This window comes from Mus caroli, unplaced genomic scaffold (assembly GCF_978045245.1).
Source record: "Mus caroli unplaced genomic scaffold, Mus_caroli_1 scaffold_19, whole genome shotgun sequence".
Lineage (NCBI taxonomy): Eukaryota > Metazoa > Chordata > Mammalia > Rodentia > Muridae > Mus > Mus caroli.
In genome coordinates, this window is record NW_028227274.1 from 73,516,250 (window position 1) to 73,539,774 (window position 23,525).

At 47.8% G+C, this 23,525-nt stretch overlaps 1 protein-coding gene across 2 annotated transcripts in view; it reads left to right on the forward strand.

Annotated features, from left to right (window-relative positions):
- The window catches only part of Dym (dymeclin), a 273,725-nt gene that overhangs the window by 242,406 nt on the left and 7,794 nt on the right, over positions 1–23,525 (forward strand). The gene's annotated exons all lie outside the window — the stretch shown is intronic.

Sequence of the window (23,525 nt, forward strand, 5' to 3'; positions counted from 1 at the left end):
CCATTTTTTCACATGACACATGTTTTCAATGCATGAAAATTTCAGTAGAGAGATGAGATGTCTCAGGCAAGCATTGGAAACTGTACGCAAATCCCAAATGGGGGAAAGACAGAGGTCTACAGACAGAAATGCTAATAGCAAGCGGTTAGTTAAGCACAGGGAACCTCATGCGGAGATGCGCTGGCATCAAAACAGTTAATGAGCGACACAGACACACCAAACAGAGCCATGCAATCCAGGGTAGCATGGGTCTGTGGGAGTAAACAACAACTGGACGGTTACCTGCCCTGCTCTCATGGGTGACCACAGGACCTCAGGAGGCCGGGGCAGACTCTTTTTTTTTTTTTTTTTTCTCAATTTTTTTTTTTTAAGATTTATTTATTTATTATATGTAAGTACACTGTAGCTGTCTTCAGACACTCCAGAAGAGGGCGCCAGATCTTGTTACGGATGGTTGTGAGCCACCATGTGGTTGCTGGGATTTGAACTCTGGACCTTAGGAAGAGCAGTCGGGTGCTCTTACCCACTGAGCCATCTCACCAGCCCTCAATTTTTTATTAGATATTTTCATTTACATTTCAAATGCTATCCCGAAAGTCCCCTATATCCTCCCCCGCCCTGCTCCCCTACCTACCCACTCCCACCTCTTGGCCCAAACGTTCCCCTGTACTGGGGCATTTAAAGTTTGCAAGACCAAAGAGCCTCTCTTCCCAGTGATGGCCAAGTAGGCCATCTTCTGCTACATACGCAGCTAGAGACATGAGCTCCGGGGGGTACTGGTTAGTTCATATTGTTGGTCCACCTATACGGTTGCAGACCTCTTCAGCTCCTTGGGTACTTTCTCTAGCTCCTCTATTGGGGACCCTGTGATCCATCCAATAGATGACTGTGAGCATCCACTTCTGTATTTGCCAGGCAGTGGCATAGCCTCATAAGAGACAGCTATATCAGGGTCCTTTCTGCAAAATCTTGAATGGGGCAGACTCTTTAAAGTGCTAAAAGAAAAAGTGTGAACCCAGAATTCCCTGTCAGGTGAGGAAAGCTCTCAGGATGAAAGCCAACTGAAGACTGGAGGGAAGGAGGGTTACAAGCAGTGTGCCTGCCTGCTTTGTGATGCTAGAGGAAGTTCTTAGGGTGAACAGATACCAGATGGGAATTTGAGTTTTCAAAAAGGACTGTTTGTAAGAAATGATAAATGTCCAGGTTACTGCAAGTTTACTGCCTTGTCGTTCTAGTTGATAATGTTTGTAGATGAACTGTATGTAAAAACTACAGAACAAAGGAGGGGAGAAGAGGGATATGGTCCTGTATGGTTATGAGTTTGTATTGAGTTTATATTTCACATATTTCACACCATCTTTGTGAAGATTAAAAAAGTTTCAGATCTGTTTTTTAATCTATAGCAGCCGATATGAAATCGTATAAAAATGAATAACCCAAAAGACAATAAAATGGCTAAGCAGGTAAAGAGCCTCACTGTGAAAGCTATAGTGACCAGCGCTCAGTCCTAGAAGCCATGTGCAGGTGGAAGGAGAGAGCCGTCTCAGAGTCATCCTGATTTATGCCACGGCACACACCCACCCCCGCACACACTGTTAACAATAATAATAATGATGATGATGATTCTTAGAAGCCAACCAAAAAAGTCATACTGTAAAGAACACTTAGATAGTATAGGGTCACCCCCACAAAGGAAGGAGGATAGAAATGAAGGAACAAGAAGACAACTGAAAATAAAATGAACAGTAAACAGCAGTAGCCCAAGCACATGCAGAAGGAAGAGTTGTCACAATGGATGGAAGAAGACACAGCAATGAGCCTCCTGCAGAGGATGCACCGTAATCTAAGAACTGGGGTGAAAGTCAGTGGAAGAGGGGCTGGAGAGATGGCTCAGCAGCTAAGAGCGCTGGCTGCCTGCTCTTCCAGAGGACTGTGCTTCAGTTCCCAGCACACACATGGAGACCCAGCCATGTTCTAGGGGATATGAAACTGTCTTCCAGACCTCACAGGCACTGTGCATACATGTAAACAAAACAACCATGCACATAAAATGAAACAAACCAGAAGAGACAGAAAGTAAATGGAAGGAAAGATAGAATGCAGACAAGTGAGCAGGAAGCCAGTGTTCCCAGCACATCACGTCAGAGCAACTCAAGGTTCCAAGTGATGTGTGGCTGTGGCAAGTGTGCGTGTACGGTAACACACTTCAAAATCGTGGAACAGGAACATTGACAGGTGCGTGGAACAGATCTGCCCACTCTCCTTATTGGAGATTCGCATCCTTCCCACAGCAACTGATAAAGAACTAGACCAAAAAATCCAGCAAAGACATGGGAGAGCTGAGCGGCTGTCAGCCACCTCCCCCTGATTGGCATTTATAGAACATCCTACGGTGGCAGAACTCACTTGATTTTGAATGTGTATGGCACATTTACCTAAGCATACCCTATTTTGAGCTTTATGACTAATTTCCGTAAAATTAGACTCATCAAACTAGAATTAGATCAGAAATCGATAAAACGCCAGAAAAGGCAGTGGGTGACAGGAAGCGCATGTGCAGGGAGTCAGAGGGAGTCTGTTTGCACAGTGCGCCTGCTCGAAGAACATTTATCAGGTTCAACACTTGGAATTAGAGGAAATTGGTTTGTTTTCTGAGACAGGTTTCTCTGTTGAACAGTCATGGAACTCACTCTGTAGATCAGGCCGGCCTCAAACTCAAAGAGTTCCTCCTACCTCTGCCTCCCAAGTGCTGAGATTAAAGGTGTGTGCCACTACTGCCTGGCAAAATTAGTGGATTTTGTGAGATAACTTTGATATGCAAAGAGGGGGCTTAGAATGTCTTATCATGATTCCCTAACAAACCACAGCCTCGAAGCCTGAGAGCTGGCAAACACTGCCCACCAGGAACATGGTTTCTCTGCAGGGTGCCAGGTGACAGACTCAGAGTGTCCTTCCTGGTGTCCTTCTCCACAGCCCACTTTCTGTAACAGTAGAAGCTGGGTAAATCTCGGCCTCAGGAGTGAGCGCTTTACAGTGAGCAGCGAGCTTCCTACCTAAGCAGAAGGATGGCCTGTGAAGGAGAGCTCAGGGCTGGCAGCAGAAGTTCGAGCCTGGCACTGGCCACCCCTGATGTTCCAGGGACGCCCCAGCAGGAACTGGTGTCACAGTTTCATAGTGCCTTCAAGGGCTATTTTCAAACAAAATACACAATTCACAAGTGTCTTAAGGATATGCGCACTCTGTGCTTCATACCATTACTACGTTTTTTTTTTATGTGATAACTACATAAAAGCCAGATGTCTCCGGAGAAATCATTTTGCATTACTGCTGTCTCTAAACAAACAGCCCAGCAGTTGCTGCAGGAACAGAGCTGTGAATTACTTGAACGACTGCGTGTTTCAACACACATTCCTGGAGTTCGCTTTGGGCATGGTCTCTGCGGCACGAGGAGTAAATCAGAAGTCGGAAGTGACTTGTGTGTCTAGAAGAGGAACAGCACGCAGAGTTTCCTTAATATGTCATCCAGACTCAGAGTTAAAAACATAATATTTTTCATGTGATCTCGGCTGTACTCACAGTCATGTTTAGGAGCATGTACTCTCACAAGAGGAAACACGTTCCCAGAATGTGTCCTGGGAACAGAAAGCTAAGGGCGGGTTGTTTGTGTGTTTGCCTGGCTCTGCTGCTGTATTCAGTGTTTCCTCAGCGTTGTCGTCATCAGCGATGCCCACCATCAACACAGGAAATGTGTGCTAACACGCGTTGAAGTGTGTGTGTTGGGGTGGAGGGGCTAGAGCTCTTCTCAGGGTAGATCAGCTCTTTGAACTTGGCAGAACAGAGCAGGAAATAATCACCGTCCTCCACTGGAAAGCACTTCATAGCGTGTTTTCTCTATAAAACAGAGCAAACCCCCTTTGCTCCTTTCAGCCTCCCTAGCTCGCAGCCTCAATCAGCATCTCTTCTTCCCGACTCACCGCAATGTCTTGAATTCTTAATTTGGAGAAGCCAATGGCACTGCATGGCATTACCCATGTCCCCCACCACAGCCCCATCACAGGGTAGACCGGACACCTCTCTGTAGTCTTACTCATCATATTCCTTGTCAGTTTCACAAGAAAGGCTCGAGAATGTGTACCATGCTCTGGACCCCACTGGCTCTGCCTCCTTCACTACAGCACACCGTGCCTGCATTCACTTGGTTCTGTAAGGGACATAACTGCTTATTTTAACCATGCATGTCTGTAACCCTGGTCCTTGAGTGAAGCCTAGAGAAGGAGCGATGCAGAGATGAATCATTGGGTCAAGTGCTCACTGTGCAAGTGTGAGAACCTGAGTTCGGATCTCCAGTGCCCACACAGAAAGCCATGGAGTGTACACCTGTAGTCCCAGTGCAGGCTTAGGGCAGCAGAGGCGGGATGATCCCTTGGGTGTGGGTTACCAACCAGCCAGTGTAACTGAGCCAGGGGCTCCAGGTACAGTAAGAGCCTCTGTCTTCAAAAAAAAGAAGGAGAGCCAGCAAGATGATCAGCAAAGGAGGGTGCCTGCCGTTGAGCCGGGGCATCCTGATTTCAATTCCCAAAGCACATAGTGGAAACCGAGCTGTCTTCTGACCTCCACATGCATACACATGTGCTGTGTTCGTGTGTGGGTGTGTGCATGTGTTATGTATGTATATGTAAATTTAGAAACTAACTTTAAATAACTAGGCCGAGAGTGATAGAGGAAGGCATGTTGTTCAACTCCGGTATCTGAATGTACAAACACAGACACGTGCCACCTGCACAGTGCACAAATCTCTCTCGCATACACACACACCCCTGCCTGCAGAGAAGTGTAAGGAAAGATGGTAGGCATATGGGACAATCTCACACTAAGTCCAGCTTGTCTACAGCTAGCGTCACCCCCACCACAGGTCCCATTGCTTGGCCCTCACAGGGGATGATTCTGGACTTAACAACAGCAGCACAATCCCAGAAGGAGAAGATGCTAAGGGGCTTCCCCTTGCTGTTGATGAGTGCCTCGTGCTGTGGGTCCAGATCTTACAAACATGTCCATCTTCTCCAAAGCCAGGCTGCGGGCCTGATGGGAGTACCTGAAGGGTCTTGCCCTGGCCGCCTCCCCAGTGGCTCCTCACAGCCTCCTGCTTGGAGCCATGAGACTGGCTACATCAGAGCTTTGCTGAGGCCTCTCAGCGTCATCCCCTGGAGTCTTCTGCGCCTGCCTCCCTCACCGCAGTCCCCGTCTGCCTTCGGAATCTGAGACTGTCTGAAAGCAGATGCATTCAGAAGAAAACAGAGAACGTTTGGAGTTCTCTTGGAATTTATTATATAAGAAACTCATGTGTTTTGCAGAATATTTACAAGGAACAGGTCTGGGCATTAATTAAAGGTCTTTAATTAAAGGTCTCAGATTCACTTTTGGCCATTAAACTCAGTAGCCACTCTGCAGGGCTGTGTGGGCTGCCCTTCTCAGATTAGGAGAATGGCAAATCCTCACCCAAGGAGTCAGTCCCGTTTTTAAATTGAGCCCTTTCGTTTTTCCAGTTTTGCTCATTTTATAAATTTTCAACACTAAGCACAATTAATATACATGTTCATTATTAAAGTTGAAGGTGGCTCCTAAGCATAATGGAAGTTGATTTTTGCTCTGTGTACTATGCCAACAGAACTCTGCAGTGTAGTGGTCAGGCATCCTCAGCTCTACTGAGGTAGCTGCTATCCTCAGTTCACATGACTGGGTAGCATCTCACTCCCATGAGTTCTGAATAACCCAGAAACTTCCTGGTTCTTTGGTCTTTTCTTTTTGTTATCAAATTACTTATCCTAAATAAAGCAAATTTAATACTGACTCCCTAGGTCTGAGAGTCTGCACCTCTCAGCATTACCAAGAATATAAAATAGAAATTAAAAAAAAAAAAAATAGTTTGTGGCCGCAAAGCAGTGGAAGTGGATTCTGTGGCTTCAGAGGAAGCTGCAGGCTGCCATGGTTCCCTCCTCTGCTCTGTGCATCGGTTTACTGGTGAAGAGAGCCAGCTTTGCCCTCCATGGATTGCCGGTGCATCCTGGGTGCTGTGGGGAGACTAATGAGCTGCAGGCCTGCCTGCACCAGCAAGTCCTCGAGCTCCAGACGCACTCTCTTTACTCTTTATAATTAAGGGCCTGAAGCCATTATTTCAGACTTCCCCTCCTCCTGCCCCGTTGTGCTCACTTGGCTGTTTTATGGGCTACTTGTGCGTACTTTCTAAGCAAGCCCGGAGTACACACGCCAAATCTGTCAGCTTAACCTCTGACAGGAAGCTATTCAGATTTGGTAAATACATTTTAAGTGTATGCTTTTACCAGTTCTGAATTAATATGAAGGTGTTCTCCCTTTTTTTAAGTGTAAGTATTATGTGCAGAACTATATTTATGGGAATTGGTTTTTAGTTTGCTTAAACCCACAGATACTCATTTTCAGCTTCAAGTAGAAAAGGCCTCGTCCTTAAAGAGGGTGGGTGTTCACATTTCAGATAAATGTGTTTCAAAAAACTTTGAGGGACTTTCTGTTCCTCAGAACTCAGACTTTTTTGGGGGACTGGATGAGGGGAGGATTAAGTTAAAATGGCGAAGAGATTAGGCCTGTTCTTCTCATGTCTGTTTTACAGGCTGGTGTTTGCAGCCCTGCAGGTTAAAAAGCTTCGTCGTGTAAAGGACAGGACACCCATGTGGTGTCCTTTCTGAGAGAAGCCCTAACCCTCCTGCTTCATCAGAGATAGAGTGGGTGGAGCCTAGCTGCTTCCTGTTCACCGGGCTGTCTGGCCCCACAGTGATAAGCAGACACTCACTGGCCACTTGAAGGAGACTTTCAGTAAAGTTCCCAAGCCCACTGGCCAGCTTTCTCCTGTGAACCATTTATTTGACAGGAAATGAAATTGGTTACAGGGTTTCTCACATTGCCAAACCTCACTGACAAAATCTGGTTTCTTCCAGAGCCCAGGAGCAGCGTTAACTCTTTGTTGTTAGTAAACACGTCTGGCCTCTGTCCCTGGAGAGCCGCAGCAGTACCAAGGGGCACAGGATAGGAGTGCACCCAGGGGACTGGCTCACAGATGCCCAAAGACGACCCCTGGAGAATGGGATTTTACTTCATATTGGCACAGTCATCTCTCAGAATAAAGTGACATTTTCACAAGACTAATTTTTCACTTCCAAAAGTGAAAGCTTTCAACCATGACACAAATTACTGTATTGTCAGCAGAACCTGGTCGCTTAGTCCAGCAAGCAGTTTTTACACTCTGCGAAAGTAGAAGAAACAGAAATAAATCGGCCTGTGTGGTTACAGGGCCGAGAAACTACTTGGGTGAGTGAAGGTTACGTTCCTACAAAGTGTATAATCTAGTTCATGTGTTTAAGGAGGAACTAGGCTAAATTACCCAAAATATGCGGACGCATGGAATCAGTTCGTTTTGTGAGGCAGAACTGGTGGCTCATAGCATGCCATGGTAGGCTCGCCTGCTCAGTGCTGTCTGCAGCTCCAGCCTCCTGGGTTTGGAGTCGGCAGGCCCAGAGGTAAGGCACTGCATGCATGTGGCAGTCATTAGGATGGTGGAAGCAGTTGCTGGCTAATTGATAGCAGTAGCAGCTTGAGACAGCCTTATTTAATTTTCAATAGTCCTATGACAGGACGCTATAAATGGGTCGCTTTGTAGTCTGACTGACTCCCATTGTCCTCTGTGTGCCATTAAATATGAAAGAGTTAATATATGCACTTGATAAAATTTAGGAATGAGTTTCTCTGCCCCTCTTCCCTCCTTTGGAGTCTTTCCATTTGATGTTTGTCCTGGTTACCTTGGACTCCAAGGTACGACAGTTATTCCCAGTGTAGCCTGCTGCCCTTGTCTGCCATGGCTCCTGTGAGCTACAAATGTGCTCGTGGTCACAAACCCAACTCTTAACCTGTGCCAGCTGGTGGCTTTGCTCGCGTCTGAGCCCCGGAGAGGCACCCAGACTCCACAGAGGGTGACAGAGTGAATCACTCCCACAGTCCATCACTGGGAGGTGGTAAGCTTTGTGAATTTGGATTGCATTAGAGCATCACGTCCACGGTTTCAGTTGCTGTCTCGTAATGTTACGCAGGCTGAAGTGCGTGGTTACCTTTTCTAGAGGATGATCTTATCTTTCTCCATTCCGTTTTAATATGTCTACAGCAGAAGGCCGTATTTTTGGAAATGAAAGTGTAGTCTTTTATTAATAACAGGCATTAGAGGAATTCACCAATGGAAATGTTCAAAGAATGTGTCTACTTCCTCTTCTTATTTCTTATACCCCCCCCCCACCACCACCACCCATGAAATAGAAATGTCAGTCTTAGCACTTGTGTGCATTTGGCATTCTTCCTGTTGCTATAGATGCGAAAAACAATAGCAGGTAGGTCCTAAAAGCTTTGTCTTCATGGCTGGTGATCTGTGCCCTCGCCCTCGCCCTCTCCTGTCCAATCTCTGAGTGAAAGACCAGTGAGTGCTTTAGTCCTCTGTACACACCCTCCACAGTCCACATACAGACTCTCAGGGTTAGCAGTACTTGAAGAGAGAGCACCAAACCCAGGACTCATGGACTTTCAGATGCCAACAATGTATATATGATCAAACTATGGGGCTCCTGGTCACCCTATTGATGGTATTCACACAGTCCTCTGAGCCCTTGAATGACTGTCTCCAACATCAAAGGGCCAGTGTTCTTCTCTTACAAAGCTACTATTTGCAGTAGGGTTTTTCTTGCCTTTCATTTATTTGCTCAGCTAGTATGGATTGAGCCAACTGCTGCCAGCTCAGCTAACTGTATGTCTTAAAGGACCCTCTGCTCAAGGAGACTCCAGTTTCTAAAGGAGCATTCAGAGAACTGGCTTCCCTACCGCTGGCTCTTTTTCACAGGTGAGGAATCTTAAGCTAATTGCGGATGGTGGAGTGGCAGGAAGGCTCCATCAGCAGCAAAGGAAGGAAGCTGCCATGCTCGGGGTACTTACAGACCTGAAACCACCACCATAGGAAATGAGAGAAGAGGGGGGCAGGAGGATGCTGAGGGCAAAAGCAGGAGTCAGGGGTACCCTAGTTGTGTAGCCTGGATGAGCTGTGCACCCCTCACTCCTGTCCTGATGCACTCGGGGTGCTCTTTATGTATCCCCAGTGTGTAGCAAGCTCCGTGGCCAGAGCTTTTGTAGCCTCTTGCCTGCTGGCCTCACTTTTCTAGAACAAAGGCAGGAGCTAGGGCCATAGATGCTCAGAGTCAGAACAGAGGCGGTGAGCCTCTTCCTGAAGCCTGACACTCCTTGCCTAATACATGGTTTTAACAAGCTTAGCCATCTGGTTCCCAAGTCCATAATAGATTAGAAGCTACAACTTAAAAGAACTGCTACAAGTTAGTATGTCAACAGCAGTGAAAATTGAGGGCCACTTGTCCTCATTAGGCAGGAAAGGGACAGAAAACAGCACATCTGACTGCTGCTTTCCTATGTCTCTTAAGAACTTTTACAAGTCTGCAGAGGTCATGACCCTGAAGAACAGTTGGGCAGTCCCAGGCCCTGCTGCTCTCTTGAGAAATGTAAAGGCCCTTGTTCAGGGCAACAAGGGAAGGGCCTCAGCCCAGAGGTGGCTGAAGGCCCCGCTCTGACCTTCCCAAGACAGCTCCGCCGCCACGGCTGAGTGCTCTCCGTGCTGGTGAATTTGCTGTTGTATTTTGGAAAGAATCATACCAAAATCAGCATGCTTGCTTTAAAATAAGATTTCATTTATAGTAGCTTGCAGTTTACTCAAATTTTCATGAGCATGTTAATAACTCTGCCAGAACTTAGTTACCTCATTTGAACTACATGGCGCCCCATGCAGACAGGTAAATATTTCACTAGTGTGGTTTAAAGAAGCCTGAGCCGGGACTGTCTGACTTTGAAGATCATAACCAATTTATTGTGCTTCCCCCGGTGTTTCCTTACTATACATTCTCTTATCAATATTTTAATTGAAAACTTGTCTGTGTAGCCTTCCTCCTGATCCCAGGGTTTTTAAGATTCTTTTGTTGCATATTAAATGAAAAGACGTCTCGATTCTATGCAGATGTGTTCGTGCCCGGTGTGCAGAGTGGAGCATGAGGAGTCACAGGGATGGTTTGGGGTGTATGGAGTCCCTCCTAGAGAGGAAACTGGATTGCCCACCTCCTTGACCTCAGAGTCCATTCCTGTCGGTATGCGAGGGCTGCATAAGAGTTTTCAATCTAGCAAAGCAGCTAAGTATCAGCATAGTTCACATCATTGTTTTGATTTGTCTTTGTTTGTTTGTTTGTTTTTGGTTGGTTGGTTGGTTTTTCGAGACAGGGTTTCTCTGTGTAGCCCTGGCTGTCCTGGAACTCACTCTGTAGACCAGGCTGGCCTCGAACTCAGAAATCCACCTGCCTCTGCTTCCCAAGTGCTGGGATCAAAGGCGTGCGCCACCATGCCCGGCTACTTGATTTGTCTTAACAATCTCCCACCTCCAGCTGCCTAGTTGGGGCAGGGTTGGGGGAAGAGGAAAAAAAATATGTTGGATCTGCGACAGTTTCAAAGAAGCAGTATTGGCTGGGGTCCTTTCTCCAGCCTCAGTGGTCTAAAGCAGGTCCCCAGGACTCGGGCCTCTGCTTCCTTTGTTCTTAAAGCACTGGAGGGCTGGAGTTAGCAGCCCTTGCAGAGGCCCTGGTTCAGGTCCCAGCACCGTGCTGTAGCTCGCGGCCTCCTGTCGCCCTCTTCTGGCTGTCACAGGCAGTGTGCACATACTCCTCTCCCTAGCAGCATTAACTTGAGTGGTAATAGAAGACAAGTGCTCTTGTCTGCTTCAATTCTTTTAAATATAGGAAAATGAGAATTGACTGGCAGCAGTCACACATGTCCAGCAGGGACCAGTGCAGGCCCCGACACAGGATTCTTCACCGTGTGTAGTGACACCCATGTTCTACTGAATTTCATTGTGTCAGGGACACAATAACATTTCTCAGCCTAAAGTTCTTCCCAAAGCTGCTTACAAAAAACCGAGATAACCCCTTATTACTAATGGCCTGCTCCTTGTTGTTACACCGAGAGCTGGCCGGCCCCGTGAGCTCTGATGACCATTCATTCCGACTCTTTCTCTGGCCTACTCTGTCTGACTGGCAGAATATCTTCCCAAGTGAAAGAGCCCAGTGCCCTGGAATAGCTCCTCTTTGCTCCCTCTGGGCCTTGGAAGGACTTCACTCTGAGGTGTGGTCCTGGGAGCTCAGGATTCTAGCAGCACAGGTATTTCTGAAGCCGCGGCTGCGCTTGTGTGCGTGTCTGTGGTAGTGTTGAACTGCTAGCCGGCTCTCTGATTATGTTACACTTCCTCCTTAGCTGCAGGCTGCTCCTTACCTGCCCGTGTGAGAATCAGCTCTGCCTCTAAATGGGGTTGAGGGCTGTTACAGGCCAGCCCAAAAGCCACAAGCTCTTTATCCACGAGCCGACCCAAGCCTCTTTACTGAGCACTATACAAAGCTTGTGATTTGTCTGTGAACAGTTGAAACGTTTTTTTTTTTCAGTTAGCATCCCGATTTAACAATAAACTAACTAAAAGAGTAGTTTCTAAGATATCTGAAATAGTTCAGTATTTCAGAATTGAGAATGTAAGCCAGAAATGGTACTTAATGCTTCCAATTCCAACACTCCAAAGGCTGAGGCAGGAAAATCATGAGTTTGAGGCCAGCCTGTACTGTGTGGAGATAGGGAATGAAAGAGAAGGAAAGACCAGCAGGTCATGTGGGGGTCATGCTTATGTCACACAACTGAGTAAAAAGTTGGAGAAGATAATTTGTCTAGGCAGTGTTCTCTAAGGGCGCTGCTTAAGGGGCAATGTTTAATGATGATGTGACAAGGAATTACTATTAACTAGTTCTGTAATCCTCCATAGAGGCCCTGGACTGCAGAGCTGTGTTGGAAAGTAAGATAAGCTGCAGTCTTGGTTGGGCATTAAACCTGTTCAGGGTGCAGATGCATTCCTGCATCTGCAGGTCCCTGTGCCTTGTGCCTGCCTGTGCACACAGCAGATTCCACCCTCTCACACTACTGTTGTTCTCAAGTTGGTTTAATCAGGCTCTCCCAGCTGAAAATCAGTTACCGTCAGAAAGTTGATGTTACATTTTCTCCCATTGGTCTCCTTGAGCAAATGGATGGGTGCTGTGGAAAACCTAGCTAGGGTGCCTGTTTCAGAATGGCACGTCCACCATCGGGGTCTGAGTGTTTCCCAGAGAGGCAGGACCGACCGTTCAGGGTAACTGAGGTCTCTGAGGCTTCCACTTATTATGGATGGCTTCGTAAAGCATCCTTCTATCCCCATCCCGTTTAATGTTGGGCATTGAACCAGGACCTTGAACATGCTAGGCAAACAGCTGCACCCTGGTGACACTCTGCTCTGAAATCACAAATGCATGCTTCCAATCTGATTAAATTTTATATAATTTATGTAAGAGTCTATATAGGCTTTTAAATTAATTTGATTCTTAAGAAGTAAAATAATTAAAAACCTGGTTCGTGGCCACTTAGTGTCTCGCTTTTATAAAGGTAGCTTGTTTCTGGATGTGACTTTACAGGCCTTTAATCCCAGGATTCAGGATACGGAAGCAGGTGGATCGCTGCAGGTTTGAGGCCAGCCTGGTCTACATAACAAGTTCCAAGATAGCCAGAGCTACATAATAGAAAGATTCTTTCTTTGGAGTGTGGGAGGGGAACAGAACAGCTTACTAGCCTAGTATTGCAGCAATTGAGAATCTTTTAGATGAAATTAAGAAGTGTCATGACCTGCCACTTCACAGCCTGTGTCTGCTGTGGGCAATTAGAATGTAGAGCCAGGCGTGGTGGCGCACGCCTTTAATTCCAGCACTTGGGAGGCAGAGGCAGGCGGATTTCTGAGTTTGAGGCCAACCTGGTCTACAGAGTGAGTTCCAGGACAGCCAGGACTACACAGAAACCCTGTCTCAAAAAATAAAAATAAAATTAAAATTAAATTTAAATTTAAAAAAGAATGTAGAGTACTTCACTATGACAGTAAGGGGGTAGGGTGGGGAGGTATGAGTAGGGAATATGAGTGGGAGGGTGTGTGGGTGGGTGTGAGTAGGTGGGTGGGCGAGTGTTGGGGTGAATGGTTTCGTGTGAGGGGATGTAGGTAGGTGGTGTGAATGAATGTGGGGTGTGAGTGTGGGGGTGAGTGTATGTATGTGTGTGTGCAATGTGCTGCATACCTGCCTGTTCTCTTCTGTCACCTCTGTCCTAACAATGGGTACTTGGGGGCAAGTCTCCTTATTAGGCTTCCACTTGTTCTAGCCATGTATGCTGCAGAGGAGGATGAGAGCCGAGCTCATGGCAGTGGCCAGGCAGGGTCCACACAGGAAGCCCTGAGCGGGATTCTGTTGCCTTCTTTCTCAGATGACGGCACTTTGTCTAAATGGCTTTCCTGGCTCATCATAAAGCCCCTACTATCACTTCACCCCACCTCTAAAAGTGGAGTCAGGTTTTCTAAGGTGGAGACCTCCATCCCTCTGTGCCACAGGACTCCTGTTTCCTCCCACACTCTCGTTGGAGCAGCTAGGGAACAGGCTAAAACGAAGCCCACTAGTTCTGGTGTACTATGCCTCTGGTGTACTATCCCCAACATCTCGAGGCCTCTCCATTACCTGTGAGGTCTATGAGTGTGCTGGCTTCCCCTGGGACAGGAGGGAACGGGCCCCAGAGCTCCAGGTCAAGGCTTGGGGACTGACAAGGATGTCAGTCAGTGGGTCCTGAATGGGAGCTGGATAAACACGCAGTAAGGTCATCTCAGTGACAGGGAGTCTGTCTGTTCCTAAGCCATTGTCCCTATTGTTACTGATGCTAATGTTTACAGAGCTGATGAACTAAGATTAAAGTGCAGAGCTAAGAACTGTATTAGAAGAGTAGAGGAGACTTCCCCCAGACTCTCTTCTCGTGCTTAAAAATGGTCCGAATTACATTTGATGAGCCTTCAGACAGCTTGCTCAGTCTGGCTCCTAAGCCGTGGTCCCCTGGCACCTCATCGGGCCATGAAGTCAGCTATACAGGACCCTCTCCCAGAGGTGTCTTCAGAAACCACATCTGAGAGCTAAGGCACTTTATTAGGACCAATCCCACGGTGGAAATGTAATTCTGTTTATCTTTGTTTCTAGTGAGAAACAAAGTTACAAAGATGGACCCCTGAGGTCTGCAGAGGTTTGCATCTGCAGCATCCCTGCCTAGTCTCCTGCTCTTCACCTTCTCTGTTCCCTCTGCTGTTCCCAGTCCAGGCCCTTCTCCTCCGTGGTCTGCACGCTCATCCCTCATTGCTCCTCCACTAGGGACTGTTCACCTCCAAACCCTGTGGACCATTTTCTCCCTCACACCTTCCAGTCACAGTCCAGGTGACTTGGTGACACTGAGTGTGGTCCAGGCTTGGCTCTCTTCATGCTGCCATCTATACTCCATACAACCGGAGCCCCTGGCTGTCAGTCCCCATGGATCTGTGTCTGTGTCTGTTAGTCCTGTCTGCCTTGTCCGTCCTTCCCCTCTACATGTCCAGGCCTTATTTACGTACCACCCTTTTCTGCCACCTTCTCCTCGATGCTTGTTTAATTTCTCCCTTCACGGGCTTCCATGAGGCCTCATCTCCACAACCATCTCTCTTGTTGTTGTGTGATTGTTCATTTGTGTATTTGTTTCAGGGCCTCGAAGAGCCTAGACTAGCCTCAAACCTGCTCTGTAATCTGAGACCAGCCTTGGCTCCTGAACCTCCTGCCTCTACTTCCCAAGTGTCCCAAGTTACAGGCGCTTACTACCACCCCTGGCTCCTGCCTCATCTTGTAAAGGTTGTGGCTATCTCCTGACCACACCTGGGTTATCCGTACCTTCATGGATACGGAGACTCTCTCAGTCCTGTCACAGTTGTCTGTCAGGGGCTCCTACATTACCATTGCATTTCATTTTGAGCCTCTTTGCTTACAGAACCTTCCTAATGTCCTCTTCCTCAGAACTGTCCCACAGTCACTATGGATACATAGAGGCAGACATGAGTGTGAGGGACACAGGACCTGGGGACTTCCTCTGTGAAGAGGCCGGTGGTTGCTGTGAGGAGAGAAAGCGAGTAAATCTGAAAGGTCACATGTAGCCGACCTGTGGAGACCCTCCAGTACCTAAGAGGTCACGTGTCAGATTAGGTTATGTTGGAGAATGCTTTAGCCATTTCTCTTGTTTGCATTCATTTTAGCTCTCCAAGTAAATACTGTGTCTTTAATCTGATTTGCGTTTTGGGGTTTTTGTTGATGTTGGTGGGTTTTGTTTGTTTGGTGGTTTGTTTGATTTTGGTTTTTGGTTTTTTGGTGTTTGAGACAGGGTTTCTCTGTGTAGCCCTGGCTATACTGGAACCTACTCTGTAGTCCAGGCTAGCCTTGAACTCAGAAATCTGCCTGCCTCTGCCTCCCGAGTGCTGGGATTAAAGGTGTGCGATGCCACCAGGCTCTGTCTTGTCTCACAGCTTTAACAAATGATTTTATGGTGCAAAGGGTCACCCTGGGATTTAATTAATCTCACCTGTTTGATAATATTCAGATGTGATTTATGTCGCGAATTGGCACTAGAGCAATTCAAAAGGAAGACGTTGGGGTAGATGAAAGAAGAGTGGCCCAGTCAGTGACAGAAACAGGCACTGGCTACACCGTTCACTGGGCTCTCCTCTCTGTACTGTCATTTGGAAGGTGGGGCCTATGGTCATTCTGTATGTCCATATGTCCCCTCCCCCACAGAGCAGCAAAGGGCAGTGTATCTGCATCTTTACCTCTCACTGCCCCTGAGCTCTGACCACCAGCACAGCCAGCAAGACAGCCAAGGACTCGCCATTTGATGATAAAGACCCGTCAGCCAGATATATAGATACAGATAGATATTATAATTAATAAAAAGAAGGAAAGATCAATGGGTCAGCTTTTGTCTTGTTCAGGCTACGAAGCAAAATACTAGAAACTGAATGATTGCTTATAAGCAACAAAGCTTAATTTCTTCCAGCTCTGGGAGCTGTAAGTCCAAGACACAGGCACTGCGGGTCCGGTTCTCTCCCTCCGGGTGTGGAAGGAGAAAGCTAGCTCTGTAGGGTCTCCTGCATTAGGTCGCTAATCCCACTCTAGATCCCTCACGACCTCATCCCCTGCAGAGACCCCACTCTGAAATACCATCACCCTGCGATTCACCCTGCAGACAGGGGTTGGACACAGACTCTCAGACCCTGGCCTTGCAGGGGAAATGTCCTGACTTTTTCTTACAGCAGCTTTCTTTAACAGAGAGGATGTTCCATGCTCGGGAGACTCAGAGGACTTGTAGATGTACCCACGGGGTAAAGTGCTCCCAGATGAGCCCAGGGCCCTCTTCTTTCATCTGAGTCTCTGGAAAATCAAGGTCTCAGCTCACGCTAGTGCACCTCACTGCTGGGCACATGCTGGCTCTCAGGGCACTTGACAGCTTGCACCTTGGTTTTCAGTTTTTGTTGAGGGCAGGGTGTTTGGTTGGGTTAGGTGGTACTTTCTTTGTTTCTTTCTTTCTTTCTTTCTTTAAATTTAAACAGAACAGAATCTTGATTTTTTTTTAAAGTAATGTATATTCTGCATTTCTTACTCTAAATAAATTCAAATAAAAGAATCTTTTATAGTTTGCTTCCTAGATCCCGTTTCTAAAATATAGTAAGTTAATGGTTTAAATTCAGAATTTCCTTTTTGAAAGGACCTTTAAGATGTTTTGTGATAACTTTCAAGGTAAATTCCAATTTTGTTTAATTTCCATGCTCGCAGTGTAGAAGCAATTGAATTACCCACGGTTGTTCCCTGAGCATAGAGGAGGAGATAAGCAATCCGTCCGTCTGTATTGACAGATGTGAACGTCGAGCAACTGAAGCCTTGCTGTAAACCGTGACTTGCTTGGGCTTCAGCCACTGCCAAGCTCTGGAAATGAGTGCTGGCCCTCGAGTGCACGCGCGCTGTCTGCAGGTGCTCCGCTTGCCTTCTGGGATGTTGGTTTAAAATAAATAATGGTAGAGCCCAAAACAGGAGAGCGCTCTCTGCTTTCCAGTTGTCCATCCTCGCAGGCAGAGCATGGCTCCTTGGCACCTTCTACAGCATTGTGTCGAGAGGCAGGGCAAGGTCTGAGTCTAGCCAGCACAGCCTGCCTGCAGGAACCACTCCAATGTCCTGGCCAGTCTCCAACCTCATTCTCTCCACTGCTTAGAGCAGGCCTCAGCAACCGTAATCATTTGCAGATGAGGTAACTCTGTCAAGGAGGTGATGCTGTGTGTCTGACTGTTACTCTCCGCCTGCTAGAAAACTCCCACGGCCTGATTTCTCCACCATCCACAGCCTCGATGGCAGAGGTGCTGTGAGCTCTCTGCCGTCCACAGCCTCCATGGCAGAGGTGCTGTGATCTCTCTGTCATCCACAGCCTCCACGGCAGAGGTGCTGTGAGCTCTCTGCCGTCCACAGCCTCCACGGCAGAGGTGCTGATCATCAGTGCATTTACTTCTATTCCAAATAACTGCCGGGCAGTGGTGGCGCACGCCTTTAGTCCCAGCACTCGGGAGGCAGAGGCAGGCGGATTTCTGAGTTTGAGGCCAACCTGGTCTACAGAGTGAGTTCCAGGACAGCCAGGGCTACACAGAGAAACCTTGTCTCAAAAAACCAACCAACCAAACAAACAACTGGCAAACATGACAGCTGACACGAGAGCCCTCAGTGCCAGCTACCTGTCTTCTGCGGCTCCCAGTCTATCTCAGCTGGGAATGTGAAACAGAGAAGACGTTTGTTCTGCCTGTCACAACTTCAGCTTTCCCGTGCTGGATGGCACATCGCAGTGTCGTGCAAGCCCCTCAAACCTCACCTCCATGATGTCCTCATGCTGCAGAGCCACCACATAGGATGGTAAAAACCCTGGGGTCTCTGGTTCCTCCTGGCTCCCATCCTGCAGCTCTGCCCACAGACTGTGACCCTATGGTGACCTATGCGACCCTACGGCCAGTATCTGAGCAGTCAGTGGAAGGAAGGCTGGACCCGTGCCACCTAAAGCGTGTTCTTCTATGAAACTGCCTTTTCTCTTGTTCTCATTCATAAAACCATAAGATGTGAAAATACCTTAATCCCTTTGTTAACGATTAGAGAGTGTGTGGATCTGCACCTGCACAGTTAAGTCTCTGACTCACTCAGACCCCAGTCTGAAGCCCTGGTTTTAGATCCGATGGCAGTCTTTACACTGTTAGTCCACAGAGGAATGGTACCTAATGCCCAGGAAAGCCAAGAGTGCAGGCTGACACAGAATCTACACTTGAGCATTGTCAGCTTTTTCTAAAATTTGATTTGTAGTTCTCCAGCTTGACAGCTTCGTGTCACAGTATCAGAAAGGTTGGACACACCTGGCTCTGCCCTTGGCCCAGGAAAGGATAAAGCAGGAATTGTGAATGGGAAGGAACAGGCTTTATAGATGGAGAGTCAGGCTTTGGTTCCCCTAAGGGTCACTGCTACGTCTGCTGCTGCTGCTGCTGCTGCTGCTGCTGCTGCTGCTGCTGCTGCTGCTGCTGCTGGGCTTCTGCAAGGACAGTCTTTGACGGCATCCGTCTGATGTCTGGGTCATATTTGATCTGTGATGGCATCTCCTGCCTCTGTTTATGATCCTGTCTCTCAATTTGTTTTGAAAGCAGAGTCAACAATATTAACAATGTGACGATGCTAACGGTCTCTTCGGCTGTTCCGTGGGGACACTGGGGTAAAGAAGTCTAAGTGCCTCTGCTGCTCCCTGGGTCCTTGTGTGACTGCTTTGTTTCAGGGAGATAGGAACAGAGGTGACAGCTAAAGAGATGGATGTGACTTGTCAGCATGTTTAGGGAAACCCCAGAGAGAATGTTAAATCCATCCACCCAGCCTTGCTGTCTGCCTTGTCGGGCCAGCCCAGTCAGTGGTTCACAACACCAACTTCTGAGATTTGTTGGTCCTCATGGCTTTGAAAATGTAAAAAAGACACATGATGTGCTTTGAATTTAGAGATGACTTGTGTTAGATGCTCATGTGTCACCAGGCAGGGAAACCACATGGACCTCACTCTGGTCGCTGGGAAATATATTTAGGGGAAGCACAGAGGTGAGGGTCCTCCCTCCTTTGAGCCATGAAATGTCAGAACTATGGCTTTGGAACTATGCATGGTGGCTCATCCATCTAATTCTAGTTCTAAGGAGGCTAAGACAGGAGGATTGCCACAAGTTCCAAGCTACCCTGAGCTACACACTGAGTTTCAGACCAGTCTAGGCTACAGAGTGAGACCTATCTCAGAAGCCTAACCATCTATCGCCCCACCTCCAAAATTGTGGGTTAGTGACAGAGCTTGGCTGGCAGTCACACACACATCCAAAAGTTGGGGTTTCAGTGTGATCTTCGTCCTGTGTATTGAAGACGGCGTCACTGGCTTAGCATCCGGAAGCTTTCCGCACACTGCCTTCTGTGAGCAGAGGAGAGTCCCCTGCTGGGATGGGCACTGAGGAACGCTGGGTGCTTCTTGCTAAAGAACAACCAAGATCGGATTGCTAACAGTGAGGAGGCTCCTTTGGGCACTTAGAGACTGTCAGATTTGCTTACAACTTAAACCCAAAGAATGTTCAGAGAAGCTAACTCCTAAGAAAGGACAGACAGCGTCTTATCTGAGCGTCTTAGCTGGGATTCCCTTTCCAAACACCTCTTCAATGCACATGGCAAAGGCTGCCTTCCCGCCTGATAACAGCCCCCTGCCTCTGCACAGCCCTTAACACATCTCAAATGTGGCAAAGTTCCTTATTTTTCATGAATTTATCTAAATATGAATCAGAACCTGCTTCTAATTCTTCACTCCACAATTTAGTCTAGAAAAATTAGCATAAAGACATGATTGCAGATAAGCAGTTCGAGCTTACATTTGAGGCCCTGTGTCACCTTCTTTTACCCACACGGCAACCTGAACATGAATCCAAGAACTACTGAGAATGGGATTCCTCATTCTACACGCGTGCTTCACCTGTTCTTCTCCCCGAGCTTCATAACTGATGCAGTTGTGAAACAGTTGGTGTTGTTTTCCATAGTGAGACCCAGGTGAAGTACAGCATTGCTCGTCCATACTGTGGCCTATTTATTGTCTGAGGGGAGGGTCTTCTCCTTAGTGCCACGGGCTTCATAAGGCTCATTTGGTCCCAGATGACTCTGGGCCACTGCCCCACAATTCACCCAGTATTCAGGAGCCTTTCCAAATTTTCTTCTTTAATCTTAGTAAGTTACTGTATTTTATGGGTCTGAGTATTTTGCCCACGTGTGTGTCTGAGCACTGCTTGTGCCCATGGAGGCTGGAAGAAGATATCAGATCCCTTAGAACTGGAGTTACAGATGATTGTGAGCAGCCATGGGGATGGTGGAACCGAACCTGGGTCCTCTGCAAGAGCATTCCGTGCTCTTAACCGCCGAGCCATCTCCAGCCTTTCTGTGTGACTCTCTGACTTGTTCACTAGTAAGTTCGTCATTTGCTCACTATACCTCTGGCCGTGCTCTTAGGTACTAGGGGTGCATCTGTTGGGTGTGTGGACGCCTGGTGTTCTTTCTAGTCAGACCACGCTCACTTCCTGCACGCTCCCCATCCCTTCCATCCAAGCGTCTGGCTCCTTCCTGTGATAAGCACCCCTCAGAAGGCAAGGTACACCGTGGTTGTTCCTGGGCTGCCTCTGGGCCAGCTTGGAGCACACATGTTGCAGAAAATTCTGTGCTGTGTCCCTCCTCTAAAGGTTCTCCCTGCAGGCTCCGGAACTGGAATACCATGGATATACCTCGCTCCTGGGAGCCATTGTGTGCCTGTGGTAGCGAGCTGTTCCCAACCTGCTCCATACCAGGCTCTCGGGGCTGCCCGTGCAGCTGCTTTCCTGCCTCATCTCTAGCTGCTGGCCACACAGTGCCAGGCAGTCCCACTCTCTGCCCTGCAGTCACGGGACCCACCCTTCTTCCTGTTCCAGGCACCCATAGCACCCAGAAATGAGGCATTCAAACTGAGGACAAAGGAAAGCCTCTCTCCTTCCCTTGGGCCTCTGCTTTAGTTAGAAGGTCCCAGCGGGGACACTTTCTCAGGCTTCAACCATTGAGCCTCAAGTTCTGACTGAAGGAGGTAAAAGTATGCCGTGTACATGTCTGAAAATGTCATAAGCCATTACTCAATGGAATATTAACAGTATAATAAATGTATTTCTAAAAATTACAGTAATCTCAACAAATAATAACAGTAACAGTGATTTTCCAGCCAGTGTGGGAGTGCCAGCGATAGATGCTTCACTCTTCTGAGAGCCAGAGACCCTTTGAGGAAAGTGAGAAGCTCACTGTAGACGCTCATGTGGTAGAGCCATTCCTAAGCTGCACGTGATCTGAGCTTCGAGGGCTGTGCCTGCTAGCTTACCCCCATGGAGCTCCAGTTAGCCCCTGCACAGCCAGCGACTGTATCCCTTCATGGGCATGCGGTGTAGTGTGTCCTTCAGAGCCATCCAATTATGGGTGTCATAGTTTTAGCTCTGTGTACTTTTTTTTATTTAGGTATGCTGTGGAAGTTTGGACGGGAATGGGCCCCATAGGCTTACGTGTTTGAATATTTGGTCCCCACCTGGTAGAGTTGTTTGGGAAGATTTAGGATGTCTGGGCTTGCTAGAGGAGGTGTGTCACTGGGGTGGGCTCTGAAGTGTCAAGACTCCTGTCCATCCCAGCATGCTTGCTGCCTTCTGCTTCCTGGGGGAGATGTGAGCGCTCAGCTGTTCCTACTGCCATGTCTTTGCTCTGCCATCACAGACCCTAACCTTTCGGAACCCCAGTCCCTAGTAAATGCCTCCTTTAATGAGCTGCCTTGCTGCAGTCACGGGGTTTTATCACAGCAACAGAGAAGTAACAAAGACAGTGTCTCTCTGTATAGCCCAGGATATCCTAGAACTCACTCAAACACATGACCCTTGTGCATCACTTATCCAAGTGCTAAGACTACAAGTATTTGAGGCTAGCCTGGACAACATAGTGAGATCCCATTGCTATTCCAGAAATTAAAGTAGAGGCAGGAGAGATGGCTCAGTGGTTAAGAGCACTGGCTACTTCTACAGAGGACCCAAGTGTGATCTCCTGCTCACATGGCAGCTCATCACCATTTTTACCTACATTCCAGGGGACTAGACACCCTCTTCTCGTCTCTGCAAACATCAGGCACGCTCCTGGTGCACATGCGTACATGAATGCATGCAAAACACCATTATACACAAGATGAATAAGTACTTTAAGTAAACACAAAATTCATGAGAAATGGAAGCTTTTCCCTCCTCGCCCACCGCTGCTCAGCGGCTCGGTGTCTGTCCCCTTCCTGCTGGTGGCTGCATCTTGACACATCTGCAGTTCCTTTGGTCTTTCATCTGCTCAGCAAAGTCAGACCGACTGATGGCATCGGGGCCTCCACTTGCGTTGGTTCACTGTTCTCCCATCTGCCCGGCTGTCTTAGTCAGGGTTTCTATTCCTGCACAAACATCATGACCATGAAGCAAGTTGGGGAGGAAAGGGATTATTCGGCTTACACTTCCATATTGCTGTTCATCACCAAAGGAAGTCTGGACTGGAACTCAAGCAGGTCAGAAAGCAGGAGCTGATGAAGAGGCCATGGAGGGATGTTCTTTACTGGCTTGCCTCCTCTGGCTTGCTCAGCCTGCTCTCTTATATAACCCAAGACTACCAGCCCAGGGATGGTCCCACCCACAAGGGGCCTTTCCCCCTTGATCAATCTCCAACCGTCCAATGTCTGGGATCCAACTCACGACCTTCTGGGCTCCTCCAAGGGCTTGGTTCACTTCTCCAGCCATGCCCTTTTTAGCACACACGTCGTCCTCTAGGCTCCAGATGCCTGTACTCCACTGCTGCTGCTGTTCTTGGTGGTCATCTCATGGTACTGGCATCTCCAAAACACTGCGTGACCCCTTCAGTCCTGGGCCTTCAATTGCAACTGAGGCTGCACCTTCACCAATGGCCTTCCATGCCCTCTCACAGTGCCGAGCCTCAGCTGCTCTGCATGACCCTTTCATGCCTTCAAAACCAGTACCACCTGGGTGACCCTTACACATTACCAAGTCCCGCTGCAGCAGGAGTACAACCTTGGCTATCTCTGGAACACAGCCTCTTTGTGCTTTCAGAAAACACTTCCCAGAAGATGTCACCTCAATGATGCTGGTCTCTTCTTAATCACCGCTAATTTCTTAGCTCCAGCTAACCAGCATCCATAGTCCCAGTAATGCAAAGTTTTTGCTTTAGTAGTTCTGGTATCTTGTTAATCACAGCTGATTCTTCAGCCCCAGCTAACCAGAACTACAGAATCTTAACAATCAAAACAGCAATGGCCCTGAAGAGTCTTTAATTTTCCCTCTGAAATTTCACAAGCCAGGCCTCCATCTTCTGCACTGTTCTCAACATTATCATCCAAGCTCCTACAAA